The sequence below is a fragment of the Camelus bactrianus genome, unplaced genomic scaffold (assembly GCF_048773025.1).
Source record: "Camelus bactrianus isolate YW-2024 breed Bactrian camel unplaced genomic scaffold, ASM4877302v1 HiC_scaffold_44, whole genome shotgun sequence".
In the NCBI taxonomy this organism is placed as follows: domain Eukaryota; kingdom Metazoa; phylum Chordata; class Mammalia; order Artiodactyla; family Camelidae; genus Camelus; species Camelus bactrianus.
This window is the reverse complement of record NW_027413960.1, coordinates 6,297,603-6,322,515: the sequence shown is the minus strand read 5'-3', so window position 1 is coordinate 6,322,515 and position 24,913 is coordinate 6,297,603.

Here is a 24,913-nt window from a genome sequence, read left to right as displayed (position 1 = left end):
ATACTAGGTAAGTAAACAGTTTACGTAATTTTTTTCATAGGCTTTTGTTTTCTCAATTGAGAAAATCACCATGTAAACAATGGGCCTTTATTACTTGCTTTTAAAATATCAAATTAACATCTTCTTTGTTCTGGGATGACAAATGGAATCCATCTATATGTTTATATAAATAATATATTCATATTTATATATAAATTTATATAATGGCAGTACTATATACAAGAAAAGAGTATGTGAGAAACAACTAAAAACGCTCTAAAAATTCCACTAATTCAAGGTCATCAAACAAGGACATAGACATTTTCACAGCAAAAACCATCAAAACCATCACTCTGACATGATCAATTACAAACACAATCTTTTCTGTAAGCTGTATAGCTCTTTGAGAGAGCTTGAAAGTAATCCTGAAGATTTGGGATGGATGGTTTGTTTTGTTTTTGCTTTTTTCTTTTGTGCAGATCTTTTTGTCCATCAGACATATTTCTATACGTATGTTAGTTAAAATCAATGCATCCTTATAAAGCCCTCCTGCCAAAACACACAAAAATTCCATGAATGACATTATTGGGGCCTTTTAGGAATCTATAAATATACTGATGTTCATTTCCTGCACCTTCCATACTTAGTTCTTGCCTGTTTCTCATTCACTCTCATTCTCTTTCTTGTGATCCTGCACAAGGCAAACCTTTTGAAGGGTTGTGTTTCTTTAGATACAAATTCTGGGATGCACATATTCCACTGGCACTCTAGAAGTACCTGGGTATTTTCATTTCCTTGGATTTGCAATTCTGAACAAGCTGACAGGCTGCTGTCACCAAGCTCTTAAAGTCATCAATGATATGTAGTAGTATCTCCTCTCTCTCTCTAGATATCCATTAGAATTCACTTTTTTCCCAATTCCTACACTTCCTTTGGTAAAAATGTATAGGCTTTCACCATGAAGATGTCCCACTGTCTTAGGAATGCTTGATGTATTTGTTGTGTCACTACCACAACTGTGTGTTTGGTCATGCAGTCTTGTGGGAAGGTGTCAGCTGGTTCTGACTTTATGGGTGAGAAGTTGGAGAGCTGATTAGAACTGAGGAGGCAAGTTGGTTTACAATTGGTTAAGCTTTGAACTTGAGCTCATAAAGCATATCAAGGTTGTCTTTCTGTTTTTGAAGATCTGGGGTCCAAGGTCAATCATTTCCTTTTGATACGTAGAGACCACTTCAGGAAACGATCATCTCAGTGGGAGGTCCAACTGTACATCATTCATTATGTCTCACATTGCTCTTACTTCTATGCATTAATAGCCCAGTAAGATGTAAAATAATAATTTAAAATATGATAAAATAATTATTTAAGAAATATGTCTATGTGCACTTTAATTTTATTTTTCTTTTTCAGTCTTAGGTAAAGCAGTTGGTATGTGGCTTGTTCAGCAGGCTGAACAACATTAGCAAACACATTATTTGATTTTGCTTCTGTAAACTGGTAAACAATCTCAGTATCTCTGTGTGGAGAAAAATGAACAAAAGCATCAGGATAACTGAAGACAAGTACAAGAAAGGTCACTGACAAGCATCCACATGCCTTCTCTTAGTTCAGATTAGAATATATAGTGAAGAGAGACCAATCGTTGGATCAGAATGATCGCCTCACTAGATCTTTCTGCTTTAAAAACTGTAATGATAGATGATTATCAAAATATCTCAAGGCAGTGCATCGTATTTAAGGAGTTTGGGAACTTGAAATAATGAGTTATATTCAAAATGCTCCACTGTCAGAACTAAGAACATAAATAACAAAGAACATTATGAGAGAGAAGGGAAAGCACAGACAAGAAGGTTCTAGACAGATAATGGATAATCTGAGGGCTGGCAATAACACAGAACAATATAAAGTCAAATATTTTCATATTTTAATGGGAGTGGAGTGGCTGAAGAAAAGCTGAGTATTTTCTAAATTACTCTTGGAGCCCTTCCTACTCAGTGGATTTGTAAGTATCATTAACTAGGGAAACCACTGATAATGACTTGTTAGAAACATATAAAATAAGGAGCTATCTTCATTAAAAAAAATAATAACATGGTGAAGTCAGTACTTTTTACAACTCAGAATTCTGGTAAATTAGCCTAGTGGAGGAGATTCAGAATACTGGGGAAGGCTGAGTTTAGCATTGACAGGAAAAGACACTGGTGTTGGACTATGTAGATGAATTAATATCCTATCTTCCTCATTCCTGATTGTAAATTCTTATTTTTCACATAGAGAAAATAAAGTCTATAGTACCTAATTCACAGTGTATTTGTGAAGGAGGCAAAAGACAACACATTAAAAGAAATTCACATAATGTATAGTGCAGAGATATTAAGTTATTTATAGCTGACTACTATTATAGAATTGTGACAGAATGCAGAACAAGTAAAAATAATAGAGTAATAGATTAAATTTACTATCAAGTTCTTCAAATTCCTTTCATTCTACTATCAACCAAAATCTGGTTTCCAATTTGTTCAGAGGTGACTAAAATCACTAATTATCTTCCAATTACTAAATCTTATGACCCCTTCTCAGACCATATATTTTTGACCTCAAGGAGGAATTTGACAATACTTAAATTTTCCTCCATTGTGAATTCTCATTTGTCATGGATAATACAAAGAAGTTCTCTCTTAGTTCTATTACTGTTTGAATATTGCTTCTCAAATTCTATCATCAATCTTTTCAACATTGGTGATTCCATAGATTCTATCATTATTTTTCTACTTTTCACCCTACTAATTTACTCAGTGTGGTTCCATATTAAATTATAAAGTTTCAAGCACACGCACCACCAACACATATAACTACATACACAACAAATATCTCTATTTCTATTGAGCTCCACAACTCATGTTTCCAATAAGCTACTCAGTATCTTCACCTAGATGAGCCAGAAGAGCAAGGAAACTGATATTTCCAAAGATTTAAATCATCTCCACAAACAGGTGCCAGCAACTTAAGGACAAACTTGAATCCTCAAGTACAAATAATTAAATTCAAGAGGACAATCAGAATTGTCCTATGTTAAGCCAGTAAACTTCAGATTGAATACAGACAAGATGGTTCATATACACTTCCCTCTTTAAATTTATGGCATACACAGTATGATTTTAAAATATACTATACATTTGCATGTTATATAATAAATACATGTATATTATTTTTATGCATATATGTATATACAGGTATGTATGTATATGTGTGCAGATATATGTAAAATGACATTCCAAATATCCCAGTTATTATACTTTCTTCATGTTATCAATCATGTATGTATAGGATATATAATATGTATCATATTATATATTTTTTGGAATTTAACACAATCATTAACAATATGCTAATGTTAATCCAAAAATTAGCCTGTAAAACAACTACAGAAAGCAGTAGCATATTCATTGATAATGTAGTGGGCTCCTAAAGCATATGTAAATGATTACTATAATGATACAGTTAAAAATAATTAATAATTCACACAGAATAAGGCCACTACCTTCATATCCCTGAATCAAATGTGTTTACAATAATCACTATTCCTCATGTAAATCAGACATATGCAAATCTTGTTCCAAATGTATTTGATGGATTATATCCTAAATTTTAACATTTCAGTGATATACAAATATATATTCCTGTATCAAATTTAGCCCAATTTTGTCATTATAAACTAAAAGTTGGTTATATAATGTCAAGGAAAAAGAAAAAATTACATTATCTAAAAACAAAGAAAACATTAAAAAATTAAATTTAGAATGAGCAAAGTAGTAAAAATCATGAATAAAATAGATTATAAAAATGAATTTAAAACATCAAGAAGAAAAGTATGAGGTAACTAATTTCATGTAGTAAATCTAATTGTATTTAATGTCTAAATTCAGATGAATTTACATTGTACAATGAATTTACACTGTAATGAATTCAGTTCATATTTAACTTCTGAGAAACTCTTATAAATTTACACATTACAGTAAAGAGATTAGAAAAAGTACTCATCAATTCATGAGCCCATGGCTACTAAACCTATTTACCATGGAAATAAATTTCTTGGCTTTTACTAGCATTGGATTGTCATAAGAGATCAAAAATGAAAGCAGGTATGTAACCCATGCTGAGTCATAAAAAGCAAGGAGTAGAACACTTGTACTAATATTTTAACTTTTTCCTTAACATGAATCCCTGCATTTGTCATTTATAAATCTTCTCTCTAAATGTTCTCAGTATTGGAAGGAACATGAACGCCTTACATTCAAATTATGAATAAGTTTCTAATATAAATATCATATTATATTTCTCAAGAAAAGCAATCAAATGAATTCTTACTCAAAGCTTTGTTTGGCTTCAATCATGAATCATTTTACAAACTTTTTCCATACTTAATTGGAACAGATGCATATTAGATTCTATCCTTCTCTCATATCCAAGAGATAACCAGTTATATTCAGTCTTAAAAGTGGAAGAAGGAAAATTTGTTGCAGTTACAAATTATATTTCAATCAAATTGTGGTCAACCGATTAAATGAAACTTCAGCAAATAGGTATATTGGCCACCTGCCATGTAATAATCACTTTTAGGTTCTTTAGGGATTAAATATAAAAGTGAGATATAATTTGTTGAATCTGTTTTATGTGTGTAGCATGGAGGAATATTTTGTGAGCATTTTCTGGCATTCTTTTATTTGTACTTGTGTGAGCCATGAAACAGTCTAAGTTGTGGTCATATCCGAAATAGAAACTGACAGTGGTGCATAGTTAGTATTATCTGTATGTCTATGCATTTAAAAATACTCCTAACTGTGCTATTAATATATTCTGGTCATTCTCTGGATAGCAGCTAGCTAGACAGAACAGATAAATAGACATCACAGATTGACTGTTTTTTCTGTTGTGAATTAATTGAAGGTTAATATTTATATCCACAAAAATGGGTTATATTAATTTAATTTTATGTATAATTACCTGTGTGTGGATTGTGATTTAAGTTGTTAGGTCCTTTAATTCTTTAAATCTGGCACTGTCTTTTTTTTTTCTTTCATACTTTTCCATTGCTAAGCAAATTAATAAATATATAATTTTGGAAGTATATAGTTGCCAATTGAAAAAAGGGAATGAATAAATAAACAGCCATTAATTTTGTGTAGCCAATGATCAAAAGCTAGCCAAATTTCACATAATTAAAACTTTTTTAAAAATAGGAATATCAAGTGTGTTTTATGATCCTCTTACCAGGGACTATGACTTATTCTTTAAGTAATATGGTAGTAATGTCATCAAATTCCTTCTATGGATCACTGCATTGGGGCAAAACACTGAAGTTTCAAATCTATGTACCAGTGTCCCCTTAAAAATAATTTAATTCTTCAGTACTGAGAGTTGAGTGTTCACTAAGTGTACAATTATCCCTGAAGGTCCCATAGTTATCCTTACCCCTCTCTATGCCTGGAAAATCAAATGACACACTTATCATTCCAGAGAATTCAAGGGTTTTAGAAGCTCTGTGTCAAAAACTGGGGACAAAAAAATCACATGTGTATTTCTTACAGTATCACAGTGTAGTTTGTTGTTCTTTCTTATGCTCCAGTATTCACATTTCTAAAATCACTCTGAAACTTAGACATAAAGAGAGGATTCTTTAAATTTTTGACAGGGAAGACATCCTGTTATATCTTGGCTCCACTGGCAGAGATAAGGAAGAATGGTTCAAAAATGAACCTTCAGAATTCAGGAAAGCAGATGCTCTGAAATTCATGTAGTGATTTTGCAGTCAATTATGATTCTTATTTGAGTACCTCTGCAGGGTGTTCCAAGAAGGATAGTTGGAAGATAGCTGGTTTTATTTATTATTTTTTTTTTAGAGTTTTTATATGATGCTCTTGACCAGTCCTGTGTAGCTAGGCTAGAGCTCTACAAATTTGAACACACATAGAATGTTTGCTTTGTAGCTACAAACATTTCTTTAAACATGTTTCTCTCTTATTACTCATTAGGGTCAGTTTGGTCATATTTTATTTATTGTTCTCCTATTTAATTTCACTGATACCCTTAAATATAAACTGAGGCCTTGTGATAGTGTCTGTATTTTTTCTATACTTTAAAAGTACTTCTCTCAAGTTAAAAATTTATAATTTAGATGAAATGACTGTATCTCTTGAAATCTCAACTCTCCAAAAAAGATAAAAGAAGATGTGCAAAATCTGAATATTCCTTTATCTTCCAAAGGAAGGTTTTTATTGAATATTTATTTTTAAATAGGAAATTCCAAGCTTAAAGTTGTCACTGTTTAATTATTTCAAACATTTAAAGAAAGGGCAATACCAAAATCAGAAAATAACTCATACTCAAAACACATAATAAATTTCAAGAAACGTATTAAAAAAGAAACATAAAATTAGTACAAGAATTTAAAAAGGTGCTTTATAAATGTGGATATCAAATAAGCCAATAACTATGAAAAATATTCAACATTTTTCATCTGAAAAATGCACAATATTATATTATCATTACATATGTCCCCTACCCCCATGATGAAAATTTAAAAGATTGATAATAATATACGTCATCTAGTATGTGGAACAATTGAAGCTTTTGTATACTGTGAGTATAAACTGACTAAACACTTGAAAAACCTTTTGGCATTTTCTACCAAAACAGAACATTCTCACACTGTTGACTCAGCAGTTCTACTTCTAAGTCTGTAATGAAGAAAACTGTATACAAATGTGTACCAAAAGACACTTAACAAAAATCTTGATTCCAGCACTGTTCATAAGTGTCCCAAACTAGAAACAACCCAACGTCTATTAACTGTAAAATGGATATATAAATTATGGTTTATTTAGTCAATGCAACCTGGTACCATAATGAGAATGAACAAACTACAGCTACACATTCAACGTAAATGGATCTCATAAACATAGATTAAGGAAAAGCTAGACTCAAGAATATTTAATGTATATTCTCATTACATACAATTTTAAATTAGGCAAAAATAATGTATGTACCATCTTAGTGTTGTTAACCTTTTAGAAATGTAGTGACTAGAACAGAGTTTAAATTAGTCTCTAGAGTGCAAGTAATTTTTTTTATTTGAATGCTGTGCTATATAAGGTGTGTTACCTTGGTGAAAAATTATTGAGTTGTGCACTTATGATTTGTGCACTTGTATGTGTATATTTCATAGTTCCATCAAGAATTTAAGTAAAACACACACACACGACTATATTCACTATTCCTTACTTAATTCTTCTACTACTCTACGTTCCCTCCCCTATCTGTTCTCTCCCATTCAATGTTCTTGTTTCTCCTTAGATTTCAGATGAATAATTCTGAAAGGTAATACCAAGATCACCAAGATACTCATTTTGCAGAGGAAAACTATTTTATATGCAAGTAACAGAATATTACATCTAGTAGAAAAAGTGTCTTTTAGTTGATCCCATTAATTCACTGGGACCATTCACCGGTATGACTTCTATCTAGCCAATATATGTAACGTGTGTTCAGTTACAAGCCAACATAATTTTCACTCCATTTTTAAATCACAAGAGGATTCAAAATATCTCATAACTTCTGATAATTTTTTTTGGTTTTGATTTGATCCATTGAGACTCTTTTAAGCAGATAAATCTAATGACATTTGCATTCTAGTCAGCTCATATCTAGAACCTATAGAAATGGAGTTCAAGGATAATGTTAATAAACCAAATAAATAGGAGAAATAATTCTGTTTTTGTCTTTCACTTTTCCATTTCAGATAGTTGCCATTTTGGTTGATAAATGGCAATATTAATTGATTATATGAAAATTTTCACTGGTTAAAAAAAGGTTAATTTAAAATTATCCAAGATATAACAGAATAAAGCATAAGATGAGTTCATTAATTATATACTACTGCCTAATAAAAGTTAACCCCAAAACTTAGCAGCTTAGAACAACAGCATTTATCATTCAATCATGTGAGTCAGAAATCTAGACCAGGCTTAGCTGGGTCCTCTGGTTCAGGGTATCTCACAGGGTTGCAACCAAGGTTTGCACCAGGGGCATGGAGTTTTTCCCAGATTAGATTGAAGGAAGATTTGCTTCCCCATTTGACTGCCATACCTCACAATATGGCAATCTGCTTCATCAGACTGAATGAGTAACAAAAGCAAGAGAGAGAGAATGTGAATAAGATGGATGTCATGGTCTTCTACAACCCAATCTTGGAAGTGATATCTTATCACTTTTTCTCTAGTATATTTGCCAGAAACAAGAATTAGGTTAAACACACAGTCAAGGCTAGGAAATTGTACTATAGTTTGAACACCAGGAGGTGGCAGTAACTGGGAGCTATTAAGAAGTTGCCTACTGCAGTAGGAAATTACAAAACAAACAAACAAAGAAACAAAACCTAAATAATTTACAGAGAAAAATCCATATGGACATAATCACAAATTAACTAGAAAAAGGATTTCCTAAAACAATTAAAAACCTTGAGAGAGAGAACATGAAAAGTTTCCACTTCCTGGTAAGTGTAATATGCTGCCTACTAGGATTTGTAGTTTTACTGATAGAAAATTACTTAAAATTTCTTTCATTATCTATTGGCAATCTTGACATTTCCTAGTTTCTTTATAGTGAAATACTTTGTTTTTCATTTTTGAACATAAATTTACTCAGCTAATAAAGACTTTATAAGGTATAAGATTAATTTTATACTATTTACAAGATAATGCTTTATAAATATAAAAGTACTCTGTGCAGACTGAAGTATAATCAGCCTCTCTTTACAATTTGTTCAACTTAATCACATATGAGAATTTCCAGAGAAAAGTGAAAAGGCTGCATTAGAAGTGAAGGAAAATCTGATTAAGAATTAATTTACAGAAAATCAACATGGATATTCTTAGAATATTACAATACAATCTGAAATTCCTATAGAGGTCATAAGTTTCTTCCAAAAAAAAGTCAGAAATTAGTATTTTTGGTGCATTTTATTACAGCATATTGCTATGATCTTTGGCTATTATTTCCTAAAGTGCCACTCGCAAATTGCAACCACCTAGAATGTTAATCTTGGGATGATTTTAATAACTGACCTCGTATTTCACTGGTGGTAACCCAATAGTCAGCAATGCCTGACCAAGGTCTGTTTTTATCCCATGGCTCATATTTACACAAAACTGACAGTTATGGTGAGACTGAAATGTATTCTCTCCTCAGTATTAAACATAGAGATTAGCCCAACATATACTTATATGGTACACCAGAGTTTAAAATCACTGTAGAGAAGATCCCAAACTGAATCATAGATATCCTCAAGTTCTCCATCTTTCACAATGCAATCCATTCCTCTAACATGAAAGCTCAAGGTCTTATCCAGCAACACTGCAGCAGTTCCATTCTTCTACTGGGCTTTCCATCCAAAGGATTTTTTTTTCCCTTCCTTCCTCTCTCTCTCTCTCTTTCTCTCTTTTTGATTTACTTTGTTTACTTTTTTTAAGAATTCTAAGGGAGAGCTCATATGGTCTAAAAATCCATTCTGGATGTCCTTCTATAACTCAGCCAATCATTGTTAAGGTGACCCTTAGGTCAATTTTTATTTTCATAAATAACTTTTTTAAACTATTTGGAAACAGCATGTCTGAAAGCTCTTACTCTTCCTTGCTTGACTTCTTGCCAATCTCTCTCCAGACTGCTTAAAATGTTGAAAGAATTCAACCCTCCACTTTCCCTTCCCTTGTCCCAGGTCAACCCCAAAGACTATTTTCATCACCCCCAAATCAGGTATTCAGCCTCTTCCAGGATTCAATTAGAAGAGAAAAACAGGTTTTCCCTTCTTTCAGAGATACCTCTAGTTTGAGTGATACCCTCAGGGCTGCAATCCCATCTTTATATGGAACATTTAGTTCCTCTTTGTCTCATTACCTCACTATTTCTGATTAGGATTTTAGTATTAACTTCACACAACCAATTGGCCCATCTAAATGTTTTCCTATACAAATGATTCAGAAATCTCCTTGATTCTTGAAATGCATTTTGTCCCTCTTTCTATTTATTTATTTATTTATTTATTTATTTATTTATTTATTTATTTATTTATTTATTTATTTATTTATTTATTTATTTGATTCAAGTACGGTCAGTCACAATGTATCAATTTCTGAATGTACAGCACAATGCCCCAGTCATGCATATACATACATATATTTGTTTTCACATTCTTTATCCCTCTTTTAGTCATCAAGTATTCAAATGTCCTTTGAAAATACCTCACTATACATATGAAAACTATGTGTAAATTTTAACGAGTTTTTTAGTAGGATTTTTTTCAGTTCAGTATCTTGCCTCATAACTCTTTAAAAAATACATACATTAACATATATGAATACTGTACAACCTACAAATCTACTTAATTATGCACCTATCTTAGCATCTCATTCCTGGAAGACATGATATTTCATTATCAAAGGCCAATCTCTCTATCTATGCCTTCACTTTTTCAAGTGCATTCCTTTCCTTTTCTACTCCCTGTTATGCATCATCAAACTTCCTCCTCTATTGGGTCATCCTCATCAGATTATAAACATGAAAGCACAGAGTGGTTAAATGTGTAGCTCTAAGGTCAACTGGCCTGTATTTGAATCATAGCTTCCCCACTTACCACTTCTGAAACCTCAGCTTTCTCCTTTGAAACACTGAGCTAATTATAGTTTAATATTTCCACTCATATTTGATAAAGTTATGCAGATTAAGTGACATGATACAAGCAAAATACTTAGCACAATGCCTGGTACTAGGATTTGTTACTGTTACTACCACTATCCTCAAATACCTCAAACTTAAGTAAAAATGTCTCAAATTAAAAGAAAAAATTCCTTTATTAAATATCAGTGTATATTTTTCATCACATTTCTCATTTCCCTTCAAATCCAAAGTCATAGAAATATAGGTAGATAAATTTTATCCATTTTAACTCATTAATTCTCTAATTTTCATTCTTTTGTATTCAATATTCCCCAAAACTTCTGTTATGTAATTTAGACCTAGATCCCTTTTCTTTCTACCCTGTGGCTTTAACTGGTAACATCATCTTTTACCTTTTCCCCACAGCTATCGATCATATATCTTCATGCTAAAAAGACTCAAATTTAAGTCTCCTGCCTCTTTATTGCAACCTAGCATATCTCACATGCATCTTATGTGCTTCAGACTTGATTCAGACATTGTATACAACCTAATTTTGCCTCGGTTTTCTTTATTTCAGGAAATGGCACCAATATGTACTGCATTTTTCAAGTCAGGAAACACAGCAAATTTGATCCAACAGAACTCCATTTTCTTCCCTTTCTGTTTTGCTAGTTTTTATATATTATATCCACACATGTCAGAAAATGAACAATCCTAGGTTGTCATGATTGCTTTAAAAAAGTTAAGTTTTTAAAGATATTAAATGCTGCCCTATTCTTGATAACTACTTTTTCTTTTGTTTCTTTTTAGGCTAACTTTATATTAATAGCTGATAAAATAAATTTTCCCAAAGTCAATTTTAATTACATTTCTGGTGTAATAACTCCCTAAATTTTTATTCAATAATCAAATAGTCATATCTTCTTCATATTTTCATTTTTTAATGTTTTTCTCTAACAAGGCAGAAAGTGGTTTGAGGTACCTTAATAGAGAGTAACTTAATAGTATTTTCCTAACATGTGTAATTTTGGCATTTTTGAACATTGGGTTAAATTAACAGAACAATGTTATAAAAAAAATTAACAACTTGGAGTTAGGGAAAATAAAAATATGAAACAGTTCTAATGGCATTTTATCCTACTTTTTTTCTATCTGCTTGACCCATTAGCAAAAAAAAAAAAAATCAAATAATCTACAAATCCAGATTCTAATTACATTAAATAAGCAAAAACATCTTAGCAGTGCTGTGTTTGGCCTGTTGAGTGGAGACTCCACATGTTGTGTCAGGTTAGATATGTGGAAATCTTTTAATATGTGAGGAATTGACATATTGGCATTTATCACCACTGTGTGAAAAACAGTATCAGAGACAAGCTTCTTTTTTCTGAAAGAGAGTGTGTTATTAAATGTTGGGAACAGCTGGTTTGACAGATTGTCCTTGTTTGTTCCCAGCTTAGATTTTGCTGAACACTTGAGCATATATTGGATATGCTATTTAGGCTAGACATGACATTTCCAGTACCTCTTTAAAGGTCAGAATGACAGATGTCTGGGTATAATATTCTCTACGGGAAATATTTAAACAGTGATCAATGCTTATGTATTTTTCAAATACTGCTCTTTATTTTAAGTGGTTTTTAAGAATTTGGTTTTTCAGAGACCTGGATTTCAGTCTTGATTTTTCTATCTCCTGGATATAATGCATAATACTCTGATAAAATGAGGTAATACAAGTGTCTACTTCATAAGATTATTCTGAGGACTAAATATATGAAAATACTTTGCAATTTTAAAGTGCTATATGAACACTAGCTTCTTCATTATAGGTATCATGTATGATTATTTTCTATGTGAATAAACACACATACTAATTTCTAAATAAGTGGATAAATGGATGGAAGGATGGATGAATGTTAGAATCCACATCTAACAGATAACTGGCTTCTTCATACGTTGGCTGTGCTGTCATCCAAAATTAACCATGACACAGTAATCAATTCAGCATCTTTCCACGGTATGGAAATACTATAATACTATTAATATTCTAAGCACTATTGTATATACCACATTTCCCAGACATTTAATGAAGGAGACAGGAGAAGGCTTAACACATCTCAGAGCATACAACTTTATAAATGCCTCTACTCCCAAGTCTAACTGCCGACTAGGAGTGGTGGTTGAGTTTGGGTGTTATTAGTGCCTTTGATCAGTCTTCATTTTCCAGTCTCATTTTTCCTTCTAGTTCCTAGATTCCTCTTGCTTCTGCCCAAATTTTCCATACCCTTACCATACAGCATATTAGGTTTACTCCAGTTCTTCCCTTGTCCCTCAAAATCTTATGTATCACAATTTTTAAAGCATGGCTCTTGCAGTCATCATTTACCAGGGTTCACTTTCCTAAGAAGCAGCAGATGATTTTAAACAAGTGTGCTTCCCATTAAACAGGCTAGTTCCTAAATAAAGATACTGTTATGTGGGGGAAATGTCATTATGTTTAATCTACTCTTGCTAATTATTTTAATGAACTCTACAGATAGTCTGATACAACTTCACATGAATACTTTTTCATTAAATAGAAATATTAGGATTATTTAAATAGAAATTGTCTTTATCTTAAAAGTGTTTTTGAGTGGTTCTAACATTATTACATAGAGTTTAAATTATCATTCACAAAAGAAAAATGGGGGTTTTCATTAATGTAAATGGAAATTTTTCTTCTTAAAATTTTCTGTGACTCTCCATATAGTGGCAGAATTGTGTCCAACTCCAATCAATTTAGGTAAATTGCCATATTCATTTAAAAATTAATCTTATATTGTCCTATAAAGTTGTCTCTTATTCCTGTCACTTTTCAAGGGTTTGTGAAAAGAATTCTTACCTTTCTCTTAATCAATGTAAATTAGCTATAGTATTTCATACTTTAAATTTTACAAATAACATAGAAGAAATTTATGAACTTGGGTATCCCATGGACAGTCAAAGGAGAAAAGTCACATTTAAACATTATTTCACTTCTGTCTCTAAGGCATACTCCCAATATACCTTATTATTATTAATTTCATATAATATACATATTTTTGCAGTAGAACTTATTTGTTAAAACTTTAAAAATATTTTGGTAAGTGATCTCTTTTTATTTCATTTTTAGGAAGTTTTTACAAGTTTATATTTATGTTCCTAAAACTCTGTGTGTGTGAGCTTCAGTTGAGTATGTCACCTGGATAAATAATAATAAATATTTATATTCTAAGATTGGAAATACCCAAAAGGAGCATTCTTATTTAGTAAAGAAATATGTTTTTAAAACACATCCTTAGAATTCAAACAATATGTAAATCTAACAAATGTTTGCTCATACAAAACTAGGATGGTTCTAAAATTTTATGGAAAATACTATTCCAGTGTTCATGTCCATCATGATAGAATATTGTGAAATTCATATGAATAGATCCTAGGGAATCTCTAGGTACAGGTGGCATACATTGTATTATTGTCCTCAATGATCCACTCTCTCCTGTAGGAGTATCATACCTCCCTATTCTTGCCAATTCTCCCTGCAGGTGGAGAGATTTAGTCTGAATTACTGGAGAGGATTTTGTTCCCCATGTTTTGTATCTGAGTATCATCCTATTTCCAAGGCAGAGACCTCACTTGTGTAATTAGGATGATTTTCAGATCTCTGTACTTAATGTTCATTAAATATAACTTCCCTTTTCTTTCTTCCTACTTTTATTCCTCTCTCCCTTCCTTCCTTTTATTCTTTCTCTCTCTCCGTTTCTCTTTTTCTTTCTTTTATATATAATTCAATTTCTAGCTCACCTGTTTTCCAGGCCACAAAGAAAATTTTACTTTGTTTTCTGAATTGACATTATTCAGTATTAATGTGTTGAGAGCACAAGGGGTGGTGATGGGAAATCTGATTATGAAGCTCTCTATCAACACAGGCTTCACTGAGATGTGCTTGATCTTTCTGTCACTAAGACACCTTTAAGACTGATAATCTCTTGGCATATTTGTTCCCTGATGGTTCTTGAGGGTGGAGAAATAGAGGTGCACGCTTCAGTAAGACTTATGCTTGGGACATAGGGATCTTTGTGAGACTAGAAACATCTGCTGGATTCACCTGTGCTCTCTAAACAGAACAACAAAGACTGCATGACACATCTCTTTGTAACATAGTTTCCTGAATATTTTAAGCCCACTGTTGAGATCTACTGCTTAGGAAAAAAAAAGATTCCTTTTAAAATATTACTGCTCACTGACAATGCACCTGGTCACCCAAGAGCTCTGGTGGAGATGTACAGTAGATTAATATTGTATTCAAGCCTACTAACACAACATTCATTCTGCAGCCCATGGATCAAGAAGTTAATCACCATTCTAGATGTCATGAAGATATTCATGATTCATGGGAAGAGGTAAAAATACTCTAACATAGAATTAATTTTTAAAATTGGTTTTCATTTAACATTCTGAACACTCATACAGCTCATTATTAGGGTAGAACCAATCTCATTTAATACTAGAAACATATTTGGAAAGGCGCCAACCATTCGTTTGTTTTCTTTTGAGGTTAAAACTATGGAAGTCTAGTAAATGTAGAAAATGTTCCAATGCTGACTGAGATCAAATGTCAAATCATGAATGTTCTTGTGACAAACACATTAAGAGTGTCCTATGTGGAGTGGGCAGCTGCAAAGAGCAGTGGAGCGACCAGCGCCAGGAGAGGGTGGGCAGCCACCTCCCTTCCTGGCAGGAACGCATGCAGCACCTGGCCATGGTGCTGGGAGAGGGTGCAATCCACCCACCTGCCCCCCCAAACCCCGAGCACAGCATCTGACTGCAGCATTGGGAGGGGGAGTGACCCGCCTGCCCACTGGGAAAGAGCTCAGCTCCTGACCCAGTGTTAGGAGGGGATATGATCTGCAAGCCAACAGCCACTGGGAGCAGCACAGACAAGGGTGCCAACAGAGGGCCTCTGGAAACAGCAAGCTGAGTTAGCAAAACAGGGCGAAGACACAAAGACCTCTAGATAAAATCATTAAGAATACACTGTCTCCAGGAGAACTAGATAACTGATACTTCTTAAGCCACAGTGCCAGAGAGATATGAGCAATATGAAGAAGCAGAAGAGCCACTCCCAATTAAAAGATCAAGAAAAATCCCCAGAAAGCACAATCAAGGAAATAGACATTGATGGCCTACTAGATCAAGATTTTGAAAAAGGAACAAAAAGAAATAGTGTTTAGAGATAAAAAAATATGTCAAAAATGAAATAGAAGCTATAAAGAAGAACCAAGTAGAATTAGTAAACTCATTTGCTGAGTTGAGAGTTGACCTAAAGGGTGTACAAAGCAGGCTAGATAACACAGAGAAACAAATAAGTGACCTAGAAGACAGGACAACAGAAAGCACCCAATCAGAACAGCTGAGAGAAAAACAAATAAAAAACAATGAAAACAATATTAGGGACCTATGGGGTAATATAAAGCATGCCAATCTACATATAATAGGGGTTCCAGAAGGGGAAGAAACAACAAAGGGAATTGAAAAGGTCGTTGAAGAAATCATGACTGAAAACTTCCCAAACCTAAAGAAGGAATCAGATATCCAAGTACAGGAGGCTCAGAGGGTCCCAAACAGGAAGAACCCAGACAGACCCACACCAAGACATACCATAATGAAGATGGATATAGTCAAGGATAAAGAAATGATCCTACTTTATAATGATTAAAGGAGTGATACAAGATGAGGATATTACACTCATTAACATATATGCACCCAATATAGGAGCACCTAAGTACATACAAGAATTACTAAAAGAGATAAAGGGGGCTAATGATGGGAATACAATCATAGTTGGAGATTTTAACACTGCATTAACATCACTAGACAGATCTTCCAGACAGAAAATAAACAAGGCAATAGAGAAATTAAATACTACAATAGAAAAACAAGATTTGGTGGGTATTTTCAGAGCATTACACCCCCCAAAAATAGGATATACATTCTTTTCAAGTGCACATGGAACATTTCACAGGATCGATCAAGTACTTGGGCACAAAAGAAACCTCAACAATTTTAAGAAGATAGAAATAATCTTAAGCATCTTTTCTGACCACAATGCCATGAAACTGGAAATCAACAACAGAGAAACAAAGGAGAAAAAAAGGAAAGCATGGAGATTAAACAATATGTTATTGAAAAAACAATGGATCAATGAGGAAATAAAAGCTGAAATTAAAAAATACACTGAGACAAATGATAATGAAAGCACAACCACTCAAAACCTATGGGACACAGCAAAGGCAGTGCTAAGAGGGAAGTTTATAGCAATACAGGCCTTCCTCAAAAAAGAAGATCAATCTCAAATAAACAATTTAACCCACCACCTAAATGAATTAGAAAAAGAAGAACAAAAAGCCCCAAAAAGCAGCAGAAGGAAGGAAATAATAAAGATCAGAGAGGAATTAAATACAATAGAGATTAACAAGACCATAGAAAAAAATCAACCAAACCAAAAGCTGGTTTTTTGAAAAAGTAAATAAAGTCGACAAACCTCTGGCCAAACTCACAAAGAAGAAAAAAGAGAGAGCACAAATTAGCAAAATAAGAAAGGAAAACGGAGAAATTACAACAAACAAAATAGAAATACAGAATATCATACGAGAATATTATGAAAAACTATATGGAACCAAACTGGATAACCTAGAGGAGATGGACAAGTTTCAGGAAACATACTGTCCACCAAAACTGAATCAAGAAGAATCTGAACACTTGAACAATCCAATCACTAGAAAGGAAATAGAAATAGCAATTAAAAACTTCCCTACAAATAAAAGTCCAGGACCAGACGGCTTCACTGGGGAATTCTACCAAACATACAAAGAAGAACTCATACCAGTCCTTCTCAAACTCTTCCAGACGATTGAAAAGGAGGGAATACTCCCAAACTCATTCTATGAAGCCACCATCACCCTGATACCAAAACCAGGCAAAGACACTACAAAAAAAGAGAATTATAGGCCAATATCACTGATGAACATAAACGCCAAAATCCTCACCAAAATTTTAGCAAATAGAATCCAACAACACATAAAAAAGATTATACATCATGACCAACTGGGGTTCATCCCAGGGACACAAGGCTGGTTCAACATACGCAAATCAATCAGTGTAATACATCACATCAACAAGAGAAAGGACAAAAACCACATGATCATCTCAATCGATGCAGAAAAAGCATTTGATAAAATTCAACACCCATTTATGATAAAAACTCTCGCCAAAGTGGGTATAGAGGGAACATGTCTCAACATAATAAAAGCTATATATGACAAACCTACAGCCAGCACAGCACTCAATGGTGAAAAACTCAAAAGCTTCCCACTAAAATCTGGGACAAGACAAGGATGCCCACTATCACCACTCCTATTCAACATAGTCCTGGAAGTCCTAGACACAGCAGTCAGGCAAGAGAAAGAAATAAAAGGGATCCAAATTGGAAAAGAAGAGGTAAAAGTGTCATTATATGCCAATGACATGTTACTATATATAGAAAACCCTAAAAGGTACACAAAAGCTACTAGAGCTGATTGAAGAATTCAGCAAGGCAGTAGGCTACAAAATTAACGTTCAAAAATCAGTTGCATTTCTTTACACTAATGATAAATCAACAGAAAAAGAAAGTAAAGAAACAATCCCCTTTAAAATAGCACCCAAATAATAAAATATCTGGGAATAAATCTAACCAGGAGGTGAAAGAATTATACACAGAAAACTATAAACCATTGATGAAGGAAATTAAAGAAGACTTTAAAAAATGGAAAGATATTCCATGCTCTTGGATTGGAAGAATCAATATTGTTAAAATGGTCACACTGCCCAAGTCAATCTACACATTTAATGCAATCCCTATCAAATTACTGAGAACATATTTCACAGAACTATAACAAAGCATAATAAAATTTATATGGAACCATCAAAGACCTAGAATTGCCAAAGCATTACTGAAGAGAAAGAAAGAGGCTGGAGGAATAACTCTCCCAGACTTCAGACAATACTATAGAGCTACAGTCATCAAGACAGCATGGTATTGGTACCAAAACAGACATATAGACCAATGGAACAGAACAGAGATCCCAGAAATGAACCCACAAACTTTTGGTCAACTCATCTTTGACAAAGGAGGCAAGAATATACATTGGAATAAAGACAGTCTCTTCAGCAAATGGTGTTGGGAAAACTGGACAGCAGCATGTAAAACAATGAAGCTAGAACACTCCCTTACACCATATACAAAAATCAACTCAAAATGGGTTAAAGACTTAAACATAAGACAAGATACAATAAACCTCCTAGAGGAAAACATAGGCAAAACATTATCTGACATACATTTCAAAAATTTTCTCCTAGAAGGAATAAAAGCAAGAATAAACAAATGGGACCTAATGAAACTTACAAGTTTCTGCACAGCATTGGAAACCAGAAATAAAACAAGAAGAAAACCTACGGAATGGGAGAAAATTTTTGCAAGTGAAACCAACAAAGGCTTGATCTCCAGAATACATAAGCGGCTCATACGACTCAATAAGAAAAAAATAAACAACCCAATCCAAAAATGGGCAGAAGACCTAAACAAGCAATTCTCCAAGGAAGACATACAAATGATCAAAAAGCACATGAAAAAATGCTCAATATCACTAATTATCAGAGAAATGCAAATCAAAACTACAATGAGGTATCACCTCACACCAGTCAGAATGGCCGTCATTCAAAAATCCACAAATGACAAATGCTGGAGAGGCTGTGGAGAAAGGGGAACCCTCCTACACTGCTGGTTGGAATGCAGTTTGGTGCAGCCACTATGGAAAACAGTGTGGAGATTCCTCAAAAGACTAGGAATAGACTTACCATATGACCCAGGAATCCCACTCCTGGGCTTGTATCCAGAAGGAAATCTACTTCAGAATGACACCTGCACCACAATGTTCATAGCAGCACTATTTACAATAGCCAAAACATGGAAACAGCCTAAATGTCCATCAACAGGTGACTGGATAAAGAAGAGGTGGTATATTTATACAATGGAATACTGCTCAGCTATAAAAACCGACAACATAATGCCATTTGCAGCAACATGGATGCTCCTGGAGAATGTCATTCTAAGTGAAGTAAGCCAGAAAGAGAAAGAAAAATACCATATGAGATCGCTCATATGTGGAATCTAAAAAACAAAAACAAAAACAAACAAACAAAAACAAAGTATAAATAAAGGACAGAAATAGACTCACAGACAGAGAATACAGACTTGCGGTTACCAGGGGGGTGGAGGGTGGGAAGGGATAGACTGGGATTTCAAAATTGTAGAATAGACTACACTGTATAGCACAGGGAAATATACACAAAATGTTATGATAACTCACAGAGAACAAAATGTGAAAATGAGTATGTATATGTTCATGAATAACTGAAAAATTATGCTGAACACTGGAATTTGACACAACATTGTAAAATGATTATAAATCAATAAAAAATTAAAAAAATCTACCCCATAAAAGGTGAATTATATAGTCATAGGAAAGAATAATTTTAACAAAGCTTTAGTGAGGTTACATTTGATGTAGTGTTTATCATTTTAGTATAGATTCTTCATCCTATTGTTCAGTCTTAGAAAGTCAGAGTTACTGAAATATAGCTGTGTGACCTTAGAAATGCCATGTAATCCCTCTGACCCTTTTCTACCTTAATCTGGAAAAGGAGCATTTATTAACACTTTACATACAATGCTGTTAGAAAAAAGTAAGTGAGAGGATTATGTAATGTGAAATATTAATTACAGGGTAACTAAAATTATTGCCATTTTAACTGTAAGCAAGAGCTAAGATTATAAGGGAAGAAAATGACTTTTCTCACAGCTCATGCATGAACATGTTCGTTTCAATGAACTGATGATAATATTTTGCAAGGGTTTCATACTTATATCCTTATAGAGAATAGACATTAACATAAAATGTGTGAAGTGGAAGGATATAAGATTATGGAGAACAATGAGGCTCAGTTACTTAATAAGAATGTTCTAAAAGAAGCATTTACTTTTCATTTTTATTAGAACATGACACGACTACAGAGATGTCTGGCTTAAAGACAGCTAGTTTTAGATGTAGTTTACAGAATTACTCTCCAACTGCATTTCTTTAATAAATATTTTGCTTCAAAACTGTTGTTGTCTACAAATCAGCAAAATCAGACTGTGGAAACTTCAGTTTCCTAGTAACATTGATACTTGTCTTTTCAATTCTGCTCTTTTCTACTTTTCTTTTATTCTAAACATTTGCTTTACTACAATAAAGATCCACAAAGTGTTCCCTATTTACTTCTTCTATTTGGTACCCACTGATTAACTGTATTTTGGGATAGAAGGATGGGGGTCAAGACCAATAAAAAATGTAAGAGAACAACACAGAAAAGAACCTAGAACTTTGCATGGGCACATACAAAGGAATTACTTCTGTAAGCTGAAGAGCTTAGAATGAATTTAGTGAATGAACCAATGGAGTCAACAGACTGTAAACGGTTTGAAATATCTGCAGTTAGAATATAATGACATGTAGAAGGAATTTCAACAGCCATTACCCTTTCAATCTCTGATAGAATAATGAACCGACAGCTTCATAAGCATTTCATCTCTACTGTAAATTATTACATCGCTATTGTATATCCTAAAATAATCATCCTGAGTTTCATTTATTCTTATCTGAATAAATGTTTTCATTCTAGTAATGTTCAAATTAGTAAAGACCTAGCTTTGTGCTCTTAGCTGGATTGTGAAATGCTTGAGAAAAACGCTGTTTTTTTAATGGTGGATTGCATGTGTTTTAAAATTATTATAACATAAAGAAAATCCTTTCATAAGTATGAACTATATAAGGTTATGATTTTTATTAGAGAAATTATAACTGTATACATAAAATTTTGAAATGGTCTGTTTAATTAAAATCAATATTATCACCAATTACAGTAAGTGATCAAAGCAGATAAAAATAAACCAGATGTGGTTTGTCACCAAATGAGATAATTGCAAGTCTATGCTTTAATATTTTAAACTAATCATTTACATAAATATTTTAATGATTTTTCTTGATCAACTACAGTATATTTCATATTTTGTGAGCATTTCCTTTAATTCTAAATGTGATTAAAAAAAGACTGCCTTAAAGATTAAAAATATGTTAACTTAAATTGATACCAAATAATATCTTAATGAATCCAGGCACTTGTGTCTTTGAAATTAATGTTTTTAAAAGCATTCAATATCCTTTGTCATGCCATCATTTGGTAAAAATGTCACTGCACATTTTAAAAAGCATTCTGTAATCTGGTTTGATCTTTAAATATACTTAAGAAATGTTATTATATTAAACTGGGAGAAGTATTTAATATCCCAGAAAGTAAGTAAAAAATAAATAAATAAATTCAGGTCACAAGCTTACCTAAATTTTTTATTCTACTTAAAAACACTTAAAAGTGTTCTTTTATAATCATTTTTTCAAAGATTCCCAAATTATGTAAACAACAACAGAAACAAGTACAAATCTGCAAACATACTGCTCTCCTTGCAAACTGAAATAGAGTTACACATTTTGAAATTTTACTTTTTGCAGCACACAGCTGAGAAAGATTAATATTGCTCCTGTTGGTGGCATAGAAGCATAGAACTCTTAGTGCCACTCTACCAACTCATTACAGACAAGGAAGGCACAGATACAGTGAATATTAGAGATCTGATGATAATCTTTACGATTCTCAATCGAAGAACCTGGAGATATATAAGACAAATGCAACACTGACACACTCAAACAAATTTGGTATAGAATTGTATGAATATACTCTTCATCTCCTCTTTTTCTGCTATGCTCCTTTTTCTTATCTATTGCTCATCCTAAGTTTTTCACTCTTGGAATCTCCTCTGTGCCTTCTTAAACTTGAAATATTTTAGTCAACTGTGTTGACATTTAAATCCAAGTCCCTGTGTTTGTTTAGCCATTCTGGATTGACTCCCATCAGCCAGTCAGTTCCAGGTTGATGAACCTATCACTTATGTTTGCCACACCTGTGACCTACTTGGAGCATAACTTTTCTGCTTCTGGACAAGCTTCTAGGTAATGATCCCCTATCTACATAATCAATCTGGCTTATTGCCTGAGACTCTGATCAGCGTAATTACAAATTTTTGGAATAACTAAGAATAATTTAGTTACATCAGCTATATATAAAGAAGTGATTAAATGATGGTTCTAGTCAGTGAACTGTGAGAAATTCATAAAGTCATGTAATCACAACCATGACTAGGATACAGAAGTTTCCTAACTGAAAAACAAAACAAAACAAAACAAAACTCCGATTTTACTCAAATGCTCTCCAGGTCTCAACCCATGGCTACTACTAATTGTTTTTACTTTTCTAGAAGGTCACGCACATGAAATCATACAGTATGACAGTAATCTCGAATTTTAATTCTTTCAGGACACAATACATTTGAGACTCCTCTGCATTGCTGCAAGTTCTTTTTATTGCTGAGTAGTGTGCCATTGTATGAATGTACACCCCGTAGGACATCTGTTTCTAGATTTCAACAACTATAAATTATTCTGCTACAAACAGTCACATGCAGGTTATTTTGTCAACAGCAGTATTTATTTCTCTGAATATATAACTAAGAATGGAACTGCTGGGTCATATGGTAAGAGTATGTTTAATTTATAAGAAATATTGTTTTACATTCCCTCCAGCAGTGCATAATTTACATCTGCTCAGGTCCTCAGCACTTACTATTGTCATTTTAAAAATATGTATCCACTTTAATAGATGTGCAGTGGTTTCTCACTGGGGTTTTATTTTAGTTTTCCAATGCCTAATGATGTTGAGCATCTTTTATTGTGCATATTTGCCATTGGTATATCTTCAGTGATAAACTATCATTCAAATATTCAAATTCATTCAAATACTTTAACATTGTCTTTCAACAGATATGGAGAAAAATAGTTTCTTCTATCTTTAGTTTGCATCTTTACTCTCTTAACAGTTATTTTTCTCAGAGCAATTTTTAAAAATTTGATGAAGCCTAATTATCAAGATTTTCTTTTATGAACCATGCTTTTGATGATTTAACAAAGAACAGTTGAGTTAATCTGTGGCCCTGAAATATTTCTTTTCAGTTTTTGTCTAAAAATATTAGTTTTACTCTTACATTTAGATTTACTACTCATTTTGAATTAATTTTTGTATAAAGTATAAAATGAGATTTACCAGACTATCCTACCCCAACATATGCCTCCTTGACATTGGGATTATTTTGAGCCAAAGGCCACTGAGAACCAAGAGACACAGGAAAAGCTCTAAAATCTGAGCACAAGTTCTCCTTTTTTAAGGAAATTTACATTTATAAAGTAAATTTCCATTTCTTTAGAAATGTCTACCAGGAAGAGGAAGACTCTTAACAATTCTTATTAATGGAGAAAACATTGACTTAAAGCTGCAAAGCAAACCTTACTAAACAACCCATGTTTATTATTTTTTTCCATAACTTGCTTTCCCTGCCCAGAAACCCCAAATTCCTTTTCCTTTGTTTTAGCCTAAGATGATATATAAACCCAAGTTCTTACCAATTTGAGTTACTCATCTCTGAGTACTCCCATTTGTAAGTGCTATGCACATGTTATTAAACTTGTTTGTTTTTCTCTCATTAACCTGTTTTTCTGGCCAGTCTCCTTTACAGGGCCACTACTGGATAACCTAAGAAAGGTAGATGAAAAGATTTTTCCTCCTTTGCAAAGGCAAGATCAACTTTTGCTTTTTGCTTATTGATATTCAGTTGTTATAGTCTTTGTTTATTGCAAAGATATTCTTTTTCCATTGAAGTACCTTTGTCAAAATCAATTGACTATGTTTATGTGCATCTATTTCTGTATTCTATTTTACACATCTGTATGTCTATCCTTTCACAAAGATTATAGTAGTTTAATTACTGTAGCTTAATGTAGTTTACTTAAAACCAGATAGAGACTTGCAGCTTTGTTCTTTTTCAAAATCATTTTGCCTAATCCAGTAACTTTGCATTCCATAAGCAAGATAGACCCAACATAGAGATATCCCAAAAACTCCTGCTGGAACTTGACTGAGATTTCTTAAATTTATAGGACAATTTGAGGGAACTAAAATC